Raw genomic sequence first — 17,098 nt, forward strand, 5'->3', positions numbered from 1 at the left:
AGCTGAGCTCCACAGGGTTTTCAATGGCTGATTTTTGGAAGTAGAAGCAGGCCTTTCTTCTGAGGCACCTCTGGGTAGAATCAGACCCCCAACTTTTGGGCTAGCAGCTGAGCGTGTTAACCATTTGCACAACCAGGGACTCCAGTGCTGTGCTAATGCTCTCATTGGTCTGGATCTTTTAACTGACCAAAGTGCTGCCCACACTGTTTAAGACTTTGGTTTATAATCTCATGTTTAGCCATTGTCCCCAAATCATGTCCACCATGCTAGGGTCACTATTTTGGCATAATACCTGACTCCTTCATTTCATACTCCGCCCCCCGACACACACACAACATAAACCTGGCATTGAGCACAGGTCACTATGTCCCAATGGTGATCTCCCCTTGGTGGCTCTATACATCCATTCTTGTGATGGGTCTCTAGATAGGACCACCCCAATCCGTCAGAAAGTTTATTATAATGGACTCTCAAAAGAGAAGGGGCTGGGATCTTGATTACTTTGTGCTCAAAAGGTAACATGGTCTCCATGCAAAATTGCCCAACTTTTCCCCAGCCACTACCTTTGACCAGCTAGTGCGCCTGTTATATTCTCCTTCTCCCAAGGCAAAGGGTGCCCCCTCTGCTTGCTTTGTATTTACCTAAGAGGAGTTACTTCAATGATTCTTCTCAAAATAACAAAAATTTGCTCTAAGGTGACTTTTTTTTATTCCTCTTAGATAAACAGGTGAGATATAACCTCTAAAAAGCAACTTCTCTTATTTGAAAACACAAACAGACACAACAAAAACTAAGTTCCATCTAATTGGACACCCTGCAACACATAGTAAATGATCACCCATCATCACACCATCCAGACACAACTAACCACTGATCGTTGTGTGCTCTCTTCCTGTCCTTGACCACCAATCAGACTTACTTTGACAGAGCTGTTCAGGCACCTGGGCCAGGAGAGAACTAAAGGCAGAAAACAAGCTTCCACCACACTTTGCAGGACTGGTGTTCAACAGTGACACCTTGTGGCAGCATCTAAAGCAACACTGCCACAGACGGGACTTTCCTGTTTGTCCTCCCTTTGCCTGGGGTTCTAGACCAGGGCTGACTCCTTTGGACTAAGTCAACTCCCAGGGTTCTAGATCTAGTAGTTTGGAGGAGGAGGCTCAAGAAGGATATAAAGAGACTTTTGTCTTATGTGGGGCTTATGTTCAAAAGCCTGCTTATGAAACAAAAATTGCATATAGTCAATTTATCCTTGGAAATTGCTTAAATTATCTTAAATTAACAGAATTCAGGGTTTTTGGAAGTTCAAAAGATAATAATCACCTTTTTTTTTCTCTTCTTTTAATTTTGGCTATGGTCTTGCTTTCTTTGGGACAGTGAAGACCAAGGTCTAGTTTAAATGGAAGGAGAGGTAGAGAAAGGTGAAGGGATAAATAAAAGCTCTTTCTATCTCTCTCTCATATGTTTGATATGCTACAAGTTAAATAGCATATGATATAACTCCATTATGTTACTGGTGATGTGGGATTTAGTAAAAACAAACTGACCAAACCTGTTGCCATTGAGTCAAATTCTGACTCATAGCAACCCTATGGGACAGAGTAGAACTGCCTCATAGGGCTTCCAAGGAGCAGCTGGTGTATTTGAGCTGCTGATCTTTTGGTTAGTAGCTGAGCTGTAACCACTGAGACACCAGGGCTCCAGTGGGCATGGATACATTATGTTATTTCATCTCACAATAACTATATGAGGTAGGTATTATGATTCCCCACCTGCCCTTCATAGACGTAAAAATTGAGGCTCTGAGAGGGCCCATGATTAGCCTCAAGTGTGGAAAATGGCCACTCAGTGACCTCTCCCCAGCCCTGTTGGCTCATCATGTGTTCTTGCACAGTTCTGAACCCCAGGGGCAACCTCAGCTTAGGCTCAAGCTGGGGCCCAGCTACCCACGACACAACACAGTGTTCTGTATGAGAGCTTCAGACCAAGGGCTCTTTGAGCTTGTAGGAGCAGATGGCTCCAGGTGGGCACAGGTGCCAGAGACTTCCTTCTGAGGGGGCGGTGATGGACTTTGTTCCTGAAGATAGCCAATGAGTTAAAGGTGGGTGATGAACAGAGCAGAAAGGCATGTCAGTCAGGAAAAACACAAAGAGGAAATATGGGGCTGGGAGGTAGAGCTTGTTTCTTGGGGATTAGAGTATAAAGTAGGGGGTGATGTTTTGGACTAGATAGGGAGTGCCAAGTTAGGATGAGCCCTGAGTGCTGTCATGAGGGTGAGCATGGGGAAGGAGGACATGGGAGACATCACACTCCCTGAAGCCCTGCTCAGGTTGCCCAGAAAGTGTGGCTGTTGGGTCCTAAACTAAGGTTGAAATGGCCTGTCTTGGGGTTTGCTGCCGTAGAGTATCTCTCTGAGCCTCTGCTTCTCACACATGAAATGGCAGTAATGATAGCTGGGGCCATGAAGATTGCAGGGCAGCACAGCGAGTAGTGCTCAATATCTATGACTCGTGTGAACCTATTAGAAGCACTGACTATAGCTACTTCATCTTAAACTCCTACATGTCTCCATAAGGGCAGGTGTCAGAGGCCAGTCAAGCTGGGCGCAGACTGGGGCAATGGGTCAGTCAGTGGCGGGTGATAGAAAATCCAGTTCAGACTAGCAAAAGGGAGTGTATGATCACGGGGAATGGACTCTGCAGGCATTGAACTGGCTCAGGCAATAATCCAGGATTTGTCTCTCTCAGTCTCTCCGTTTCGCTTCCCTAGAAGTTGGCCACCTTCTCAGGTAGGCTCCTTCCATCTGATGGCAAAGATGGTTGCCAGCAGCTCTTGACTTAGAATTCTTACCTGTTAATTTAGCAGCATCAGTGGGAGAAGTCTGCCTCTTCCAGAAACTTCCAGCAGAAGTTTCAGAGAGAGACCCACTGGCCCACCCATCCCTGACCAATCAGTGTGATTTAATGCATGAATTAAATGCCAGCCCTGGACCATCTCAGGAACCGAGAGAGGAGGAAGGCGAATTCCCCAGGAAGAATTGATGAGTCAGTCCTGTTACCAAGGGAGGGTGTTGGGCAGGTAATTCCACCACTGCCTACACCACCAGTCTATGTTTCTGAAAGGTGGGATCAAATGAAAGCAGCTCTCCCTAACAGCTGAGCCATCACCAAGGCCCACAAGCAAGATGGGAAAGTTTCCACCCACAGTGATGACTTTGATCATCCTGGGTGTATCAGGTCCCCTCCCAGATGGAACACTTTCAGCATCAGGGATTCGAAAGCCTAACTGGTCTAGGCACTCACTGCAGCCCTGTCTGGCATCAAGCCCAGATGGGCACCATTTTTTTCTAAACCATCTAATTCCTTATCAGTTCATAGCAGTCTGAATTTAGATTCCTGATGGGAGTTCACTTAATGCAAGGAACCTGTGAAAAATAGATAGCCTTAGGTTTTTCTTATACAAATGTCTTCCCAATTGCACTGTTATCTCTACTTCCCATAATTTTTGGTAGACTGCTTCACACCCAGTAGGTTCGTAGTAATGTTCGCGTTTGTAGCACACTCTGGAGTCTATAAAGGGATTTTGATCATGTCCTTTCACGTGTGTTCACATCATTCCTGAGAGAAAGCCCAGCAAGTATTAATATGTCCATTTTACAGTTCAGGAACCTGAGGCTCAGAGAAGAGAAATGACTTGCCCAAGGGCACACAGTGAGTAGGTGGCAGACCTGGGATAGACACCCAGGCTGCCTAACCCCCAACCTCTGCTCTGAGTGTGTATCAGGGTACCTGGTACTCAGTAGAATGGAACAGAATTTTCTATATGGGATAGAATTGCCAGATAAAATACAGGACACCCAACTGCTTCAAATAAACCTTTTTTTTTTTTAAAGTATAAGTAAGTCCCAAATATTGCATAGGGCAGGCTTATACTAAATGGTGATTTGTTGCATATCTGAAATTCAAATCTGAGCTTCCTGCATTCCTATTTACTAAACCTGGCATCCTAATTTGAGGGAGACTTTTAATGATCACTGAGGCCCAGAGAGGGACAGGGATTTACCTGAAATCACACAGGGAGTTAGTGGAAATCCAGGACTTGAACTGGTCTGCCTTTTCCCCAGGCGTCAGTCTTGACCCTCGCAGTCCCACCTCTGCCAAGTTCCCAGGGTGGTTGTGGAGGGCTTGGAAGTCTCTGGCAGGGGTTCTAGAGCACACAGCCACTCTCTCTCCAAAGGCTGCCTCTGTGCTCTTCCCATCCCCCCGCAGCTGTCCTACTGGGCAAAAACAACTCCCAGAGCAGCGGAGCTGAGAAGAGCCAGGTCACAGCAATTAGACGAGATGGTGTTGATTGAGATTTCCAAACAGGGAGCGTGGACTGCTCAGGAAGCCGCTAATTAAGCAGGAGACTCCAATTAAGAAGTAAATGGAGCGTTTGCAGCAAACCCAAGCAGCGGCCCAGTGGAGCAGAGAGAGCCACGGGCTCAGATTTTTTCTCCTGCATTCAGCCACTATGAGACCTCAGATAAGTCATTCACCTCGCCGGGCTACTGCTTCATGGGCTGTGAAATGAGGGGATTATGCTAGTTGATGCTGAAGGAACTTGCTGGCCCCAAGGACCCTGCTATCCCCAAAGTGGGTGACTCCCAGGAAGTGGGAGGATTCCTTCCCTCCAACAATGGAAATTTCCACCACATACTGTGCTACCTGAGGGCAATTACTTTCCACTTGCAGCGGATTGAAATTCCAGTCTGTAAACTCAGTTGTGCGAGAATTGTGCCTTTCTTCATTTCTCAAACTCCAACTTAATTCCTCTTTCTAGATCCTATTCCCTTAGGGTGGCACTCAAGGACTCCCTTCTTCCTACCCCCAGCATGCACCTGCCTTCTGCTACCCACAGTTACGATTGAGTGGACTCCGACTCACGGCTACCCATGTGTGTCAGAGGAGACCTGTACTCCATAACGTTTTCAATGGCTGATTTTTTGAAAGTCGATCGCCAGGCCTTCCTTCCAAGGTGCCTCTGGGTCAAGTTGAACCTCCAACCTTTTGGTTAGCAGCCAAACATGTTAACCATTTGTACCACCCAGGGACTCTTTAGCTGCATTTTAGGGGAATCATTTTTGGTTCCAAGTCACGGAGGGGGGTGAGCAGCCTTGATTAACAATGACCCCAATGTTTCTTGCTTCTCAATATTCACATCCTTTGGTAGTGCCCTTCCACACTGGCTCAGGCTTGGCAGTATAACCTGCTTTGGCCAACAGGACGGTAGGAAACTCGATGCATGCGGAAACTTGCAAAAACCCTTGCTTATAGGATCGCTGTGAGTCGGAATCGACTCGACAGCACTGGGTTTTTTTTTTTTTCTTTTTTCTTTTTTTTATTGTACCTTTGTCTCTTGGAATCCCACCTCTGCCATGAGAACACACCTGGGCCAGCTGGTTTGAAGGCAGTGAGAGGTACACAAGGGAGTCAATGGTAGACTAACTAAGAAGGCTGAATCGTCCCAGCCAAGGTCATCCTAGCTGACCCGCCATCTGAGCCCAGTCATCTGCTGGCCACAGCCAAGATTAGCCAAGCCCTGCCCAGATTAGCAGAACCACCCAGCTGACCCATCAACTCGTAAGAAATAATGAATGGTTGTTTTTGTAAGCCTCTAAATTTGGGGGTCATTTGTTATACAGCAATAGCTAACCAATACATGGCTTTTTCCTGAACCGTACTAAATTTTTCCTAGACCTACGTGGATGGTTGACATTATGTATCAGGTATAGGAGAAGTTCTCCTATCAGCTAAAGAGCTTTGTAATCCAAGGTACAGGAGGCCCTACCATATAGTGATGAACAAGTTCCTCTCATGATATTCTGGGGAATGCACAAAAAAATTCCATCTTTGTAGAAAGTAATGTGATCATGTGTACCAACACCAGTTGCTGTTGAGTGAACTCTGACCCATAGAGACCCCATGTGTGTCAGAGTAGAACTCTGCTCCATAGGATTTTCAGTGGCTGGTTTTTTAGAAGTAGATCTCCAGGCCTTTCTTCCAAGGCACATCCAGGTGGACTCAAACCTCCATCCTTTCAGTTCCTTGCCAAGCACATTAATTCTTTGCACCTCCCAGGGATTCCTAATGTGTACCAAGAGCTTTTAAATTGTTCACACCCCTTGATTTAGTCTATATTCTAAGGAAACAGTCTGAAATTCAAGAAAGAGTAGAAAGCCTTTATAACAAAGATTTTCGTTATAATTTTATTCGTACTAGCAAAAAAATCATAAAACATCTAAATGTACAATAATACAGTTGAGTAAATTAAGATGCATCCAGTTGGTGATATATTATGTATAGCCATTTAAATCAACATTTGTAAGGAATTCATAAACTACATGGGTAATACTGGGTTATGCTGTTCACAGAGAAAGCAGATTATAAAATTATACATGATCTAATCTCACAGATGCAAAAAAGTGGAGAACGTTAGTTGCACTTGAGAGGTAGGATTATGGCTGATTTTTATTTCATTCATGTTTCTGAATTTTCCATATTTTGCCCAATGGGCACATACCATTTTTATAATCTGGGAAAAAAATCTTCTTATTTCTATCTATGAATGTAGGTATCATCCAGGGTACAGCTAAAAAAAAAAACATAAACTTCTCAGATGGAATTTAATATAAGGAATTGGTTACTCAGGTGACGGATTTGCTAAGAAGCCAAAGAGTTGACTGTGAGGTAACCCAGAGACTAGCCACTATCAGCTGGAGGGACAGAGAGAGGTGTTGGCACTACCCAGGAGCAGGGTTACCTGGTGAAGCTAGAACCATGGAGGGGGTTTCTTGGTAGGAGTTGGGACCATAGAGGTGGGCTGTCCAAGGGGAACTGAGGCCAGGGAGGCAAACCTCCTCCCACTGCTGGAGACATCACAGGGTGCAGAGGGAGGAAGAAATACCCTGGTCTCTCCTTTCTTCCCGCCTTTCAATACTCCATCACTGTTGACCATTGGCTGAATGGAAAGCCAGAGGGCAAGGAGAGGGGAGGGTAGATCTGAGTGTAGACGGACAACTGGTCGGCATGGTGTGTGCAGTTTTATATAGCAGCGGTCAGTGTTTCCTTATAAACCTGGGTTCCACCTAGTTTTGTTTGATTAAGATATACATTTCTGCGTCACCCCAGAGGCATCATAGAACTTCTCTCTTCTGGCTGCAAAGTACTCCGCTCATTGGCTTAACTATTTCCCTATTTTTCTGGTATTTCATTCAAATTTCAGTTTTATTACTTCTATAAAGACTGATGGAAACCCTGGTGGCGTAGTGATTAAGCGTTACCACTGCCAACCAAAAGGTCAGCAGTTCAAATCCACCAGGCACTCCTTGGAAACTCTATGGGACAGTTCTACTCTGTCCTATAGGGTTGCTATGAGTCAGATTCAATGGCAATGGGTTTATAAAGACTGATTGCAGCATCTTTATATACATTGTTTTAAATTTTCTTTTAAATTATTTCCCTCAGCTAAATTCTCCCAGGATGGTTGTTATATATCATCAATTTCTTAAAGCATTCAGAGAGGCAACTTTATGCTGTGGAAAAAATTCTGCATTTAGAGTCACACTTGCTATGTGAGAGCATCTCTAAGCTTCATTATTTTCCCACACGCAAAAAGAACACATCACTCCTGGCTGCCTTCCCAGCAGCCTTTGGGAGGATTGACACAGGTACCTGTCTGCGCATCCACCTGTATGCATGGCACAGTGGTGTCGTTGTGATGACGATGGAGACAACGCTTTGGCAGTCTTGGAGTTGGGATCAATGAGCATCTCCCCTCGTCTTGGGAGAGGTCCAGTTCCCACCAAAGCTTCCCCAGCACTGGGATCCAATAATCTGAGGAGGACAATTTCTAGGCCTGAACCACACCACATTTGAGCATCTCCACGATTTCCCTGCAGCCCACACGCTTCGTGACAATGCAGAGCATATTTTAATAATAAACGCTAAGACGCTGACGGCCAAATCCTGCTAAACTTTAGAAGGCTTCCCCTACCCTCCCATGCTGACACATTCATTCCCTCTTGTTTGCTGAATTTGCAACTGAAAAAAAAAATTTTTTTTTAGATGAAACATCTGGCATAGGTTTTATCAGTTAGGAATACTTTTCAGGTGGAAGTAGCAACAAGCCCATTTCTTGATGGCTTAAGCATCATGGTTTATTTTCTTATACAACTAAAGGCGGGTAGTTTCTGTCTTTGGGTCAAATACTAATACTCAGGGACACAGGGTTTTCTAGTCTTTCCTTGTCACTTTCCTTAGCGTTTGGTGAACTTCTCGTAGGTCTCTGTCTTAGTCACCTAGTGCTGCTGTAAGAGAAATAACACAGGTGGCTAGCTTTAAAGAATAGAAATGTATTTGCTCGTGGTTTAGGAGGTCAGAAGTCCAAATAATGGCATGGCTCTAGGGGGGTGTTGTATCTTGTCTATATCAGCATGTAATAGCTGCCATCAGCCCTTGGCAATCCTTGGTGTTCCTTGGTGAGACTTTGTATTTCTTAGAATCTGTCTTCGCCGTGTGTGTCTTTGTGTCTATTCTTTCCATAACTCAGAAGTAATTAGATCTAGGACCCATTTTACTCTGGTACAATCTCATTCACATAACAAAATAAAAACCCTATATCCAAACAGGGTCCTATTTATAGGTACGAAACCAAAAAATCCATTGCCATTGAGTCAATCCTGACTCAGAGTGACCCTATAGAACAGAGTAGAACTGCCCCATAGGGTTTCCAAGGAGAGGCTGGCGGATTCAAACTACCGACCTTCTGGTTAACAGCCAAACACTTAACCACTGCGTCACCAGGGTTCCTCTTTATAGGTACAGGGGTTAGGATTTCAACCCATATTTTGGGGGGGACACAATTCAACACATTACAACCCTCCTCGGCCAGAATTGCGTGCGGTGGGGGCTGAGAAAACAAAGGTCTCACCTAGACTGGCACACTGCCGCCCTGAACAAAGCTGGGAGCCATCAACAAGGAGTGAGACATTGTACAGACTACTGACCGGTTGACCTCCCAGGATTACAGACACTGTGGAGAAAATTTAGGAAAAAAAAAAAAATGTTTGATCATCTTTGGTTTTAGGTAGAGGTTTTTAAGGCCCAGGAAATTTGCCAAGACAACTGTTCTTGGCAGACTTGTCAAGGGGAGAAGAAAGATGCTTAGCTCACAAACATGTGTTGAGGACCCACTGTCCTCAAGGTCTTGAGCTCTGCTTGGACACACAGAAAAGTCAGAGATGGATCCTGTTCTCTGAAAAGTCACAGTCCCACGGTGGAGATAGACATGAGTACAAAGAATTCAAATGAAATCGTGAAGGAATTTTTCACTAGGCATATATGTTTATTAGATGCAGATTATGTGCCAGGCCCTGTATTAGGCACGTGTGTGAACAATACGAGTGTTGCTTCCACCCTCCTAGAGCTTCCGATCCGGTGGAGAAGTCAACAGATGAGTAAACAAACACATGTGTGTATGTGTGTGCAAGGTTACAATATCTGATGAGCGTTCTGAAGGGAATGGAAAGGTGCAAGGATGGACAGCACGGGCTTGGAGGGGACTGGCTTTCATTTGGCGTCCAGGGAAGACCTCTATGATAATATAGCAGCAGCTGTTGACACCCAGTCCATAGCCCTCAGCATTCACTTCTTGCTGCAAATACCTGTGACTCAGCATGCAGGCTTTCCCTGGCTGCTTGGCCTGTGTGAGGGAAGGCAGAATTGTTGGAAAGTTAACACCCCTGGCAGTAGTCTCCTGCCATGATGGACAGGAGCCAGAGGATAAATATCCCAGCTTCCTTACCCCTTGGTGGGAAAATTCTGGTCTGTTCTATCCAAATGGTGTTGGAGCCCTAGTTGCCCACAGCAGTCGTCTGCTCATTGACACACCTGAATTGACTCCCTTCTTTTTCCTGTTACACTCCCTAGTCAGTACTTCTAGAATCACCTTCCAAATGAACAGTTTGCACTGAAGTCCTTGTCTTGGAGCCTTATTCTGGGGAACTCACACTAAGACAGGAGGTGACAACGTTCAAGCCAAAACGTGAAGGATGAGAAGAGCCAGTCAGCTAAAGTGTTGGGGGAAGAGCTCCAGGTAGTGCAAAGAGCATATGCGAAGACCCCAGGATGGGAAAGGGGTTTGTGTTTTGAGATGCTGAGAGAATTCAGGACGGCTGGAATGCTTGAGGTTAGAGTGGGACTGTGTGAAGTTGTACAGCAAGGCAAAGTCAGCTCATGCAGGGCCTTGTCTTCTGTGAAAGATAAACAGACTCCATGAGAAGGGCAACGGAAGGCACTGGAAGGAATAACACTAAAGTGTACGGAGGCCTCATAGGAGAGGAGATGGTGCGGGAGGGACAGGGATGGAGGGGTCATTGGGCTGATATCCTTTGAGAACAAGGTGGGTATCACCAAGTGGAAAAGGGGGAGGAAAGGTAGAGGAAAAATCACAGGCAATCCTAGGATTCTAGGAGTCTCTGAGCCAGATTCTCTCATCATTTATATCTATTAGTTCCCTGAAATTGAGAAAGTTATTAAAACCGTCCCCCAAAAGTTCCAAGCCCAAAAGGTTTTACAGGAGAATTCCTTCAAACTTTAATGAAGCAGAAAATGAAGATATTATTTAAGCTGCATCAGAACATTAAAAAGGATAAATTTAATTGACTTTTATGAATTCAATATAACACAGATACAAACATTCTATAAAGATGGTGTAAAAACTAAGTTGCAAGACTGTATATGCTGCCAAAATCCTAAATAAAATACTAGCAAAGAGAATTTGGCGGATCATGAAAGGAGTTTATCCTAGGAATGCAAGGACAGTTCACTCTAAGACATCGTATCATTTAAAGTGACAGAAGGATCATTTTAAAACTCCACAGAGTGGCATCAAAGAAGACATAAGGGAATAGAACGATTCCCTGTCTCCTAGACAGGAAGATGCACTATTGTGGAGCTATCAATTTTCACTTCAACTGTATCTTACAGTCAGCCAGAACCTCCCACCACATTTCTCTGGTAAATTCATTCTTCTTCTTTCCTGGAGAACTGTTGGACATGTTCTCATTTCAAATCTCTCATTCCTCCTACCTCATATCGCTCTTAGCTAATGCTCTCTCCACATCGATAAAAAAGCAAACAAACAAAACCCAGAAGCAAGCCAATGGGAACTACCTCATCTCCCTGCCATCAACTCCAGCAACCCACCGACACCACAAACTCGGCCTTCCTCCCTGACAGAGTAGAACTGCCCCATAGGGTTCCTAAGGAGCAGTTGGTGGATTCGAACTGCGACCTTTCGGTTAGCAGGGGAGCTCTTAACCACTGTGCCACCAGGGCTCCATAGTCAAAAGACAATTGGCAAATTGGGGAAATGTAATTCTAATACATATGCCAGAGAATGGACTCATTTCCTTTGCTAAGAAAGAGCTCATACAAATCAATAGGAAAGAGGCAAATAACCCAAGAGCAAACTAGGCAATGGATTTGAACAGGCAGCTCACGAAGAAGCTCAATCTCACTCAGAATGAAAAGAAATGCCTATGAAAACAACACTGAGTCCTAGGTGAATTTAACGGCTGTCCACACAAAAATCTGTCCGTGGATGTTCATAATAGCCTTATTCACAATAGCCAAATTATGGAACAATGCACACGTGCATCAAATGTTAATGGATAAACAAAATGTGGTCCATTCATGCAGCACAATATTATTCAGCCATAAAAAGGAACAAAGTACTGATAAAAACCCCGTTATACAAGCTATAAAACGAATTAACCTAAAAAAACCATTATACTAAGTGAAAGAGGAAACCCTGGTGACGTAGTGGTTAAGTGTTATGGCTGCTAATCAAAGGGTCAGCAGTTCGAATTCGCCAGGCGCTCCTTGGAAACTCTATGGGGCAGTTCTACTCTGTCCTATAGGGTCGCTATGAGTTGGAATCAACTCAATGGCACTAGGTTTTTTTTAGGTAAGTGAAAGAAGCCAGACACAAAAGGCCTCATATTGTATTTCCATAAATGTCCAGAATAGTTAATTCCATAGAGACTGAGTAGATTAGTGAATACCAGGAGCTGGGGAACGGGGGTGGGGGGGCGGTGAGGCAGGAGGGACTGCTAATGGGGACAGGTACAGGGTTTCTCTCTGGAGTGATGAAAATGTTCTAAAACTGTAAATTTGGATGTAAAACTGAATATACTGAAAACTATTGAATTGTACACTTTTGATTGTATGGTATGTACGAGTCGTAACTCAATAAAGTTGTTAAAAAGCAGAGATAAGACTTTTTACTCCTTAGATTGGCAGAACAATAGGAGTGCGGGGAATCAGACTCATATATTGTTGATAAAGTAAATTGTTGCTGTTGTTAGTTGCCATTGAATCAGCTCCAATTCATGACGGTCTATGCACACCATGACGAAACGTTGCTTAGTCCTCCACCATCTTCATGACCACTGAGTCCACTGTTGGGGCCACTGTACATTTTGAGTGTTTTGCAACCTATGGGGCTCATTTTTCAGCACCATATTGGACAATATTCTATTGTGATTCATAGGGTTTTCATTGACTATTTTTTGGAAGTAGATCACCAGGCCTTTCTTTCTGTCTTAGTCTGGAAGCGCTGCTGAAACCTGTCCACCATGGGTGACCCTCCTGGTATTTGAAATACCAGCATCATAGTACCACACCAGCCATCACAGCACCACACCAGCCATCACAGCACCACACCAGCCATCACACCACTGAAGAGCAATTTGGCAATTTCTACCAGAATTTAAAACGCATGTGAGCTTTGATGCGCACCTCTAGGTTTAGTCGACCCTGTGGAAATACATGCAGAAGTATACCCCGGTGACTAAGAATCCACTGGGCACTGAAAGAGAAAATAAACTGGAATTTAACATATATTGACGTAGGACACAGTTTTACAATGGAAAAAAACACAGCCTTCAAAAAGGAGGTAGATGAGGTCGTGTTGATCTGGGAAGATCTGCAAAGATGTGTTTAAGGTGAAACATTGAAAGATTCCAACTGGTGGACAGACGGCGATTCTCTTTTTTAAGTAAAAGTGCTGGTACAGGAAAGTGTTCAGGAAGGAAATGCAAAATAGTGATGATCTCTTAGGAGAGGGACTGAGATCGGAAAGGTTTCATTTTCATTTAATAATCTTTTGGAACTGTTTGAATTTTCTGAATGTATGCATGCATTACCTTTATTTTTTAAATGCTGCTGGGATCATCTGTGTGGTGGCATAGCAAGCCAATTTCGTTTTCTTTATGCTTTCCTGCATTAAAAAGAAAACCTTTTACAGTCTCATGCATTCCAGAAAGACGCATAATAGTTCTCCTTATGTATACAATGATTTACGGCTGTTTAAAAAAAAAAAAACAAACAAGAACCGTCGCCCCGCTCCAAGAGAACCTGTTCCATTGAGTGGACTCCGAATCATGGTGACGCCACGCATGTCAGAGAAGAGCTGTGCTCCATCGGGTTTTCAATGCAGGCCTTTCTCCTGAGGCGCCTGCCATCTTTTGGCTAGCTGCTGAGTGCATTAACTGTACCACCCGGGACTCTACTGTTTTCCATGAGGATCCAAATTAGGGTTCGTGCCTTCCCTCCCTGGGCCTCCATTTCTCATCCTCACGAAAAGGCAGCAGGACAGGTTTGGGGGAGTGCTTGGGGAGGGACCCTATGGGTGTGCGTGTCTGTGGACACCTGTGCTTGGGCTCCAACATGCATTTGTGGGCTCCCACATGAGTTTGTGGTCCCTTCCGAGGCCCAGATCTAATCTTGTAATCCTAGTTGTAATCCTTTTTAAAGAACCTCCTTCCATTGTGTAAACATCAGGCCCAACAAAACCCAAATTTGCCCCTGGCGTGTATATAATGGCTACATCTGTGTCCTCCTGGTATTCTTTAATTCATTCATTCATTCATTCTCTCCTTCAATATTTGTGTGCCAGCCACTTCCCCTTTTAGTGAAGGGACAGGGTGAGGAAGAAGATAACTTAGCTCCTGAGACGTTCAGGGAACCACATAATGTATTACTGAGCACCCCACCCTTGTCCTAGGCCAGCCAGAGAAACACACTCCAGTATATGCAGGCGTTGCCAAATCTGGGGCTAGAACATGGTGGAAGGCACTGTCGGTCTGTGTCTGTGAGAATCTGTGCTTGGGAATCGGAGGCTGTGTGTAGTTGTGCGACTGCGACACTGTGCGTGCGTGTCTTTGTGACTGTGATGCTGTGTGTCTGCATCCGTGTTTGTGTAGCTGTGTGATCGTGAGGCTGTGTGTCTGTACCTGTGGCTGTGTAGCTGTGTGACTGTGAGGCTGTGTGTCTGCACCCGTGTTTGTGTAGCTGTGTGACTGTGTGGCTGTGTGTCTGCACCCGTGTTTGTGTAGCTGTGTGACTGTGAGGCTGTGTGTCTACACCCGTGTTTGTGTAGCTGTGTGACTGTGAGGCTATGTGTCTGTACCTGTGGTTGTGTAGCTGTGTGATTGTGACGCTGTGTGTCTGCACCCGTTTGTGTAGCTGTGTGACTGTGAGGCTGTGTGTCTAAACCTGTGGTTGTAGCTGTGTGACCGTGAGGCTGTGTGTTTGCACCTGTGTTTGTGTAGCTGTGTGATCGTGAGGCTGTGTCTGTACCTGCGGTTGTGTAGCTGTGTGATTGTGACGCTGTGTGTCTGCACCTGTGGTTGTGGGGTGTTGTATCTCTCTCTCCATCAGCATAGCTGAGGAGAATCTGTGTGTGTGCTTTGTGTTGTTTGCCTCCCAGGCCGTGGTGGGAAGTGGAGCTAATTAAGAACGCGTGACAGAGGCCCGGCAGCACTGGTGACTAACGAGCTCCCATGGCCATGGAATCCCCTCGGTGCCTGTCTTCACTGGTACAAGGCACTGCCCGGAGCCCAGAGGTGCAGTGATGATTTCGTCCATTCCACTGTGTGCAAACTTCCTAGGCCCATTGCTGCCAGTCACAAGAGGCGCTGCCAACCTCGTGTGACTGAGGTTGCAGCTGGGGGCTCTACATGTACTCTACGTGTACCCAGGAGCTCTCACAAATGCAGTGACTTCTTGTCCCTCTGGGCATCACCTGGTTAGCAGATTGGACCAGTTCCTGGTAGGCAGAGGTGGCCACGACAGTATCAGTTTTCCATGGTGACAGGCCCTATAAGGGCTCTGGGTCAACAAGGCATTTGGAGGCAGTCCTGGAGACCGTAGGCAGGGTCACTTCTCAAGCTCAACTCACTCCTGTTACAGAGTGGCTCAGGAAGGGCTGGAGACATGTCCAAAGGCAGCCAGAATACCAGTGGATGTTCTCCACTCTCCACCGTCCTTACCTGGCTGACCTGTGGGTGGCAGGCATTATGGTTTGGGGGTTTCTTATTCATTTTAAGTTGAAATCTATTCCAAGATTTCATGAAAGGGGAAAATAATAAGTATACAATGTTGAATAGCTCAGTGTCTTCTTTCATCACAATGACATTTAAAAATAAAATATACATGGCTAAAATGTGGGATAAGTTTCCTCTCTTCAAAGGGGCTTCCCTTGACCACTGTATATTTTGGGCCCCCATTTTGTCCCTCACACAATCAGCTGTGCCCTTCACAGCACTTAGCACAGTTTGTAGTTATGATTTTTTCTTTGTTCCAGGTTTGTCTTTCCCACTAAACTGTGAGCTTGCCACAGGCAAAGCCCTCATCTTCTATGTTCACTGCTGTATCCTCAGTGTCCATGTCTTAGACAGCACATGGTAGACTGCTGTAACAAAGAGGCCCCATACACCAGCTTGAATGACAGAAGTTTATTTCTCCTACAGGTTGTAGTGTGGGCAGGTGGTCCTTGGCTGGCATGGGGGTTTGAAATGTGGTGTCGGGTGCCTTCGCCCTTCTTCAAGCCCCCCAGGCTCCCCAGATCTCTTCAGCCACTGGGGAACAATTTAAATAAAACCTTGTCTTACCCAGAGCACTCCTACTCCCTTTGGCCTTAGCTCCTGGCCCAGATAGCCCCAGACCCTTGTTCTCCCAACCAAAGGCTCATCAGTGTGGCTTCCCAAACCACAGAGCCATTTCCCTGAAATGAAGTCAGCCTCTCCCACGGCACACAGGGCTGCATGCACTGTCTCACTTGTTGTTATTGAATATTAGTTCTTTCCTCCTGTGGGCTATAGTTTACACTTGTCTACATCCCTGGCCTTTGGGCAAGTTACTCCATCACTCTGTGCTTCAGTTTCTTCATTCGGAAAGCGGAAGTAACCAGTTTTCCCCCCAGGGTTATTTTAGCTGCTGTCAGGTCAACTCCGACTCAAGGTAACCTTATGTCCTTGTGATCACCAGCATGTCCAAGTCCATCCTTGCGGCTACGGTGCCAATCCATCTCACTGAGGGCCTCCCACGCCCTTTTGACCCTCTACTTCACAGAACAAGATATACTCCTCCAGCGACTGATCCTTCCGGATGACACGTCCAAAGCAAGCAAGTCTGACATGTTCTGTTGTGATCCATAAGGCTTTCCTTGACTGATTTTCAGATCTCCAGGCCTTTCTTCCTAGCCTGTCTTAGTCAGAAAGCTATGCTGAAACCTGTCCGCCATGGGTGACCCCGTTGGATTTGAATTATCAGTGGTGTAGCTTCCAGCATCACAGCAACGTGAAAGCCACCACAGTATGACAAACTGACAGACAGGTGGTAGTTTTAAAGATTAACTGAGTATAAAGCTTTTAGAACTGAGCCTAGCACATGCTAAGCGCTCTTTAAATAATACTATGTCTTTCTTCTCAACTTTATCCTGAGGCAGGCTGAGCAGGTATCACTTCATTTTTCAGACGCAGAAATGAAAGACCAGAAAGCTGAAGCTTTCTTGCCAAACACTGGCAGGTGGCTGGGTCTGGGTTTCAACCCAGGCCAAACCCTCAGTTACCTCGACATAAAATTGCGATGATGGTGGACCTCCTCATAGGAGTAGGTTCGAAACGACCAATGTTTTGTTATATATATTTTACCACAATAAAAAATATGCAAAAAAAAACAAAAAACCCTGTGCCATTCCCCTTTGCTGCACG

This window comes from Loxodonta africana, chromosome 22, assembly GCF_030014295.1.
Source record: "Loxodonta africana isolate mLoxAfr1 chromosome 22, mLoxAfr1.hap2, whole genome shotgun sequence".
Taxonomy (NCBI): Eukaryota; Metazoa; Chordata; class Mammalia; order Proboscidea; family Elephantidae; genus Loxodonta; species Loxodonta africana.